Below are 7,989 nucleotides of genomic sequence, written 5' to 3' on the forward strand. Positions count from 1 at the left end.
TGTACTAAAACTGCATGAGACTGGAATTTCCCTTGCTTTACTAGCCACAGAAAGTACAGCCTAGTTTTTAAAAATTATCATTTTTAATATTTGGAAATTGCTGAGCTTGAAGGGCTGCTCAGAACATGCCATTCTCATTCAGTGTTTTAAACACTGTACAGATACATTAACAATGAACCAATCTAGAATCAATAAATGTGTGAATACTTTACAAAAGCAGGAGTTAACATTTTATATACTTTGGCCTCTCAGCTTAAACTTTCATGTTATTAATAGAGGTTAAAAAATGAAGAGCTAAAAAAAAAAAAAAAACTCCTTAACATGTATGTGTACAATATCCCAGTAAAAACAATATGAAAATGCTTCAAACTTAACTAGATCAATAAAATCCCAACTGGTTAGATTTTAAGTGTCTATGCACTACAACTTAAAATAAGTTAACAAAACATTTAAACTGAGAGCTCTTCATATCAGATTTTAAGTTATATATTAGGATCACAAATTAATCTTCAAATTAAGGAAATTCAAGTATGACCACCTTCCAGAGTGAATACTGACACAGATTTGAATTCAGAGTTCATCTAATAGCTTTCCATCCAGCTTGCAAATGAATTTTTCTGATTCTGTCTATAAAACCAGGATACAAATGCAGACACAACTTTGGTACCAGTTCCCACTTCCCCAACAAGCAAAAACTTTTGGATCATCTGCAGTGACAAGCAAAAAACAGAAAAACTGCTACAATGAAGACAGCCTTAAATATGTTTATTTCAATATGCTCATTCTGGACAATTTCTTAACAAGCAGTTTTAAAATACAGTATTTTATTTATTAACATTAAATGCACTAGAAATCAAACGTGTTCAAGTTATTAGAAAAAGAAAACTAAGCCTTCAACAATTTTTCTATGTTCTTAAAATTCACGGGTTATGTGCATTTTCTTAATGATCCTTTAAAACTCAATAATAGTATTTCCTGAACTTACCAAAACAAGAAACTACATTAATTTGGACTTTACTAAGAATGTAAGCTACATAATCATTAAAAAGCCAAGGAATAATCTGAAGTCTTAAGTGGGCATGATAATCTTTACAGACACCAAAAGCTGGCTTTGTATGTACTGAGCCCACTTACCTTTGCTGCTCAGCTGAGACTCTAAATTCTCTAACGCTAGACAAACTACACAGGGTTGTCAATTACTAACAACAGCATTTCATTAAATACATAATGCACTTTAATGTGAGACTGAATTTTTCTCCAGGCAGTTGCAGGTTGCGTTTTGTCAAGAATCAGTTTTGTAGGACTCTTCAAACTGTAGGGAAAGACTCAAGTCTGGCTTGTTGTGGTTAGACAGGGTTGCCTGTAAAATGAAGATCTCAAGGTTTTCAGTAAAATCAATACTTCGCAAGCAGCTTTAAAAATAGTTTATAAAATGGTAAGTGTGTTCTTTCCAAATACAGGCTAAAAATAAAAGAATTTCACATGCACAACATAAAAGAATATTAAGAGGTCCATTTTTTAACAATATTCAGGTTATATTAAACCTAAAGCAACATATCCCACCCAAGTCTCAAGCAACTTCAAGGTTAAAGCACTTCAAGAGTCAAAGCTGTTTTTTCCCATGTCAATTATAGATGAGGCAATCATCAATTTGTTCACTTACCTGTATCCCACCATGTTAACCTTTTTTTTCAGAGTCTTAGTCTGTTGCCCAGGCTACAGTGCAGTGGTGTCATCATTGGTTGCTGCAACCTCAAACTCTTGGGCTCAAGCGATCCTCCTGCCTCAGCCTCCCCAGCAGCTGGGACCACAGGCATGCACCAGCACCAGCAAGCCTAGTTAATTTTTTTAACTTTTTGTAGATGGTGTCTCACTATGTTTCCCAGGCTGATCTCGAACTCCTGGCCTCAAGTGATCCTGCCCTTGCCCTGGCCTCCCAAAGTGTTGGGATTACAAGGTGTGTGCCACTACACCTGGCCTAGTAATGTTAAATGTTGTCCTTTATATACAATTGCATGGCTTGTGTTATCATGCCTAAGAAAATCTTAACAGAACCAAGAACATAAAAGCCACATTCTAAAGCCAGAAAGAAATCAAAAGCAATTCCTACTAAACCCTATATAACCACAGCTCACTGCCAACCCTACAACAAAACATACACATTATTAACTTGTTTATTAGATTTAAATCTCAGTTCAAGTCAAATTAACTTCAGAACACAATGAATACCACACTTTCAATATCCAGGGAGAAAGAGTTAAGACTTTACCAAAATTTGACTTACATTGTAGCATATTTAAGAAATCACCTGGCAGGCTGTTCCATTTAAAAAAAGAAAAAGAAAAAAAGCTAGTGTATTTCCCCGAAAGTTTTAAAATAAAATTATATGGTTTGGTAGATGTAAACATCACTGTTTTGACTTGTAACCACAGCACACCATTTTGCAGATTGCCATGAGCCATGGTAATGTTTTGGAACTTTACAAACATTTGGTTTAAAGCAATGTTTGTCATTAAATAACCAAAACAAAACAATTTTTAGGATTCCTTCAACTCAAAATTTTGATTCAAGAACTCAGCTGAAAGACAATTATATTTTATAAATCACTGTACAATAGTGATTACTTTCTCACCCTGAAAATTTATCTTTTAATCAACTCCAGAACAGTGAAATTCTTACCTTTTTATTCAGAAATCCAAGATTAGGCTCCTTAAATTTCTTAAAGAAGGGATACATTCATTAGAGATGTAAACTTTTCCTGTTAGACTTCACAATGTATTTTAAAATGATGTTTTCCAAATTTATCAAGTAGTATAATTACTAAGACTATATAAATTTATTGCATATTACTAAGATAGCACCTTTCCTCCAAAATACAATGAAATTTCCCAAAACTTACTGTTCAAGCTTGGGTCCAATGTTAATTGGTCCTTTTAAATCTAAGTATTCTTAAGGTAACCTACACTGTTCTACACACTGGAACACAGGCTAGAGACAAAACTCATAACAGGCAGAAATGCTGGATAAAATAATGTAACTGCTACTTCTTGGTTTCCACTCCAGTGACATAAGTCACATAAGCCTGGAATCAACTACCACTGTTGCCAAAGTCTGGCTTATGAAGCTACTAGGGAACATTTAACTACAGACTTAAAGAAAAGCTAATTTCAGATTCTCACTCCACCACTACACTCTTGGCATTCCGGAAGAGCGCACATATACTTGTCACTCCATTTAGCATCAGGATGTCCCTTTTTTCTTTTTAACTTCCATTTCTAAGTTGCAGATGCTGAGAACAGTCTGAGGTTTCTGATCACTTACGGCTTAGACATCATTATCACTCACAAAGAAAAACTAGTATACTATCAGTTAACAGTTGCACATCAAGAACTTATGTATTGGTAAAATAGTACTTGTTTACTAGAAACAAACCCCACCCCCACACTAAATTCCATGTTTTAAAAAACCCCTTTCAAGATTTAAACAGAATGGCATTTTTATCAAGTTTACATACTTGAATAGTGTATGAGTAACATAACTTATTAACTTTTAGATTAAGTAATACATACTGGAATAACACTAGGTCCAAAGAAGGCAAAAAGACATTATCTTAACTTTTACAGACTATCATCATGCATGTACAGTTAATTTTTTGTTTTATAGACCACAATCACAATGAAATACTTAACAGCAGCAAGTAAATCTAACTCAACAAAAAGCAGTCAAAATTTATGTTGCCAAATACATACATACGTGCAACCTCAGAAGTGAAATGTTTTAGTACAAAAATAAGACAAAACTTGATTTCAAGAAAACAAAAAGTTGTACATGTTATACATTGACAAAATTAATAATTTAGAATTACAAAGTTTTTTTATAATTCATACTTCTAGAACAGTTAACAGTGGAAGTTGGAATCTTCAGTATTATTTAATTTTCAAAATCTTCTGGTCACAATCCCCACCAAACTCAACAGGCCGGGACAAGTGCAATACCATACAGAAACACAGCATTGCAACCGATCCCAACCTGTGTAGAAAGGGGTTTGATTTTCCCTTACTTTTCTACAGACTTTTCACTACCACAGTCAGTTTTGCATGGATTTGCACAGCAGAATATTACACAGCTGGATGCAAACCTGCAAAACTAACCATAGAACAGTGCTCAGTAACAGGACAGTTTGACTGGGCGACAGGCCGAAGCTGGAGTTCTGCAGCTAGCAGTACTTTAAGTGCTCATGATGCAGTAGATAACTAAACACTACCTGCACTATAAGCACTTTAGTGCTACAGAAGCTGTCACATCGGATACACCAGGCAAATTCTACATCGACATAATAAAAGTACACAAAATTAGTAAAAATCATTTGAAGGAAATAGCAGGCCACCATCAGTTTTGCATAGATTTGCACAACTACATTCTTCTTGTAGTGCAACTATGCAAAACTAACAGAGGACTGCAAACAAAAACTATTAAAACACCTCTATACTTGCTTGGCTTGAATTATTGGATGAAAACATAACTTCTTATGCCAGAAGGAGCACTTAGGGCAGTAGATGCTAATCTACTTCACTATCTGCACTAGATGCACCTTAGAACAAAAAGCACTCAACATCAGCAGGCCCTGCGCTTTAAAGCCCACCTTGGCTTCCCGAGGCAGCTGTCACCATAATGCTACAAGTGCCTTCACTGCAGTAGATGCACATATCACTACCTGCACTGTAAGCACTTTGACATTATTCTGACTGGTCACAATCTTCAGTTTTACAAGGTGATGTTCTCCTTATTCCTGCTAAATTTGAAATAATTAGAATAACACCTGAAACTCTAACAGCTATAAACCATACAAATTCAGCATAATCCCTAATAGGGAAGAGAAAATTAGTTTAATTATCTCAAAGCTATGAGGCCCATTTAGACACACATGTAAGCCTTAAAAATGTTAAGAAAATTCTTTTCAGAAGGCAACCATAACCAACATCATTCTAACACTATTAAGTTGTGGCTCTTATGCCTACCCTTTCCCAAATGCACACTTAACAGACAAAAATAAAAAAAATCAGACTGCATATAAATGAGAACTAATATATCAACAGGACAACTGAAGTTGGGTGTACCTTTTAGAAGAAATCTTCACATCCACGTAGCAAACCATTTTCCTTTTCTTCTGGCTTCCAATTAGCAAATACTTGATGAAATAATTAATAAAATTACTGTTCAGATTACATTTGAAGTTCATTAGTTAGTTGTAGAACTTATATATCCTGTTTAAATGATTTTAAATTTTAAAAATTTATCACTCCACATCAAATCTACTTTATCACCAAATTTAAAAAGAGGTTCTAAAATTCAATTTTGTAAACTGCCTCAGAAAGTTTCCAAAGACGTATAAGGATATTTGCAGTGTATTTTCACTACCTTAAAAATTAGCTAATTCACACCAGTTAACTTTCTAGAAAAGGTAAAGTGGACAAATACAAATGCCTATTTCACTCTAAAAACCCAATCCTATCGTATTTATTCAATTAAAAAATAATATCAAGACAAACTTGTTTTTAAGTAAGCTTAGAAAATAAGAATACACTTACCCACTCAGGAAAACTTCCTTCTCAGCAAGTATCCTTAGAAAAGCAATTGGTGCAGTTAGGTCCACGTGTATGACTGGGGTTGGGGGGAACAGGGGAAAAAAAGATAAACATATTTGCTCAAAATTACTACCACCCTCCAAATGTATATTTCAATTTGCTTTTTTCTAACCTTCTAATACCAACTAATTCCATCCATCTGCAAAACCATGGGTAAGAGTCGGGCAATACTAGAAGGATTTAAAAGACCAACAATGCATGGGTGAAAACCTGGAGGAGAAAGTTGAAAAATCCTTAGGTAACACATACATGTCTTAAATAATAAACTCCTGAAATTTACTACTATAATCAGCAGCAGTCATTAGCTCTACTGTACAGCTCCAGTAAGTGGAAAAAACGCAGCCAAGGGACTATTCTTCACCACCCCTCCCCCAATCAAGACCTCGTGGCTGCAAGCCGGGATAAAGAGTTGTTTCCCCAACTGCTGCGGTCCTGATGGTATGTTGCTAATCTTTTCTTTTGGTGATATTGCAGCAACAAGCCTGCCTTCTCCAGTTCCTTTCCCCTTTGCTCCAGCTTAGGAACAGAAAACGGGGCAGGAACACCCGAGACTGCAAAGTGCCCGCCACGCTCATGGAGCCCGGGCCGGCAGCACATGTCGCACAAGGGGGCGCGCGGCCCTGCGGTTCCCCGCACAGCCGCCAGGGGGCGGAGGGTCAGAGTCGGGCCCCGCCGGACGCGGCAACCCCCCCAAACCCGTTTCCCGGCGGCAGCCGCGCGGCGACCGGCAGCGCCGAGGCCCGAGCGCGGCGGGGACGCGGGCGCGCCGCCCCTCCTTTGTGTCCCGCAGCCCCCCCAAGCCCGGCCCAGAGGGGCGGGGGCTCCGCGGCCGCGGTGCCCATCGCACGCGGCCCGAGGCCTAAGCCGGGAACAATCGGCGGCGGCGCGCAGTCGCCGCCATGTCCCCTGCCCTCACCCCCGCGCAGCCCGCCCCGCAGGAACATGGCGGCGGGGACGCCGCTCCCGCCGAGCCGGCCCGGCCCTCCCGCGCCGCGCTCACAGCGAGCGGGCGGGCGCAGGGGGCTCCACGGCGCCACCGAGGCCGACTCCGGCCTCCTCTGCGGGCCACGGACGGGGAAGTTGCGCGCCCCGCCCCAGGGCTGGCCACGCGGGGTAACAAAGCCCACGCGGAGCGGGGGTGGCGCCCAGGCCGGGCCGGGCTCCCGCGCCCCTCCTCCCACCCCCGCGCGTACAAAGTTTAGGGCCCGCTGGCTCCCGCCCACGCCGCGCCGCCCGCCGGCGCGCAGGTACCTCGTGGGCGCGCCCCCTCCCGGCCCGCGGCCTGCCCCATGTGCCGCCGCCGCCGCCGCTTTGTTCTGGAGGCGCTTTAACTCTCGCCCCCAGGAGAAACTTTCCCTACCCGGGAACCCCGCGCCCCGCGTGCACCCCGCGCCCTGGAGGAGCGCGGGCCTCGCACGTCCTCTCCCCGAGGGGCCATTGTGTGCGCCGCGCGCCCACCCGCCCTCGGGGCCGGCCCAGCAAGGTCCGCGCGGGTCCCGGGCGCGGCCGCCACGCGCACGCCGCCCCGTCCCACCCTTCCTTCCCCGGCCCTGCCCCTCGGCCGTCCCGCGTGCGAGCCGGGGGGCAGCGAGTCGCGGCTGCCACACGCCGGGGCGGCCAACGGCCCGAGACCCGCCCCGGCCACGCCGCCGCGCTGCCCCGGGCCACCCTGCCCCGGGCCGCTCCGCCCCGCCCGCCGGACCCGGGCCGCACACAACAGGTTTCACTCAGTCGATGGAGGGGCGGGCAGACTCACCAAGAGGAGTAGCCGCCACCATCTTCGCCTCGCCCGCCGCGGGCTCTCGCTCCCGCCTCCCCACCCGCCTCCGCTTTACTACGACCGGAGGCCCCAGGCCGGGGGTGCGGCCAGCCGGCCGGCCGGCCCCGCAAAGAAGCCTTCGTGGAGGGGCGCGAGCCGCTGCGGCGCTGCGGGGGTCGTCCCCACCCCCTCGGCCTCGCCCGAGGGCGCGAAGTGGCGCAAAGGCGCAGGTCGGGCGGCGGCGGCGGCACCTCGAAGGACCATGTGGGTGAATGAAGGGCGGCGGCTCCCGCCTCAACGTAAATACGGACAAGCCCCACTCCCTCATTAGCATAAAAAACAAAGTACTTCCGACCTCCCCGCCCGCCCGCCAATCACCGCAGGCCCCGCCCACGGCAGCTCGTTCTTGGCGGCCGGGAGAGCGGGAGCCGGGAGCCGCTCGCGGCGCCGCGCAGCCTTCCCCGGGCCGCGCTCCCCCGCGGCCCGCCCACTGCCGCCCGCCTCGCGGAGCGCCTCGCCCGGACACCTCGCGCCACGCCTCCGGCACGCCCTCCGTTAACAGGCTCTGCGCGCGTGCAGACCCCC

This window comes from Lemur catta, chromosome 13 (assembly GCF_020740605.2).
Source record: "Lemur catta isolate mLemCat1 chromosome 13, mLemCat1.pri, whole genome shotgun sequence".
In the NCBI taxonomy this organism is placed as follows: Eukaryota; Metazoa; Chordata; class Mammalia; order Primates; family Lemuridae; genus Lemur; species Lemur catta.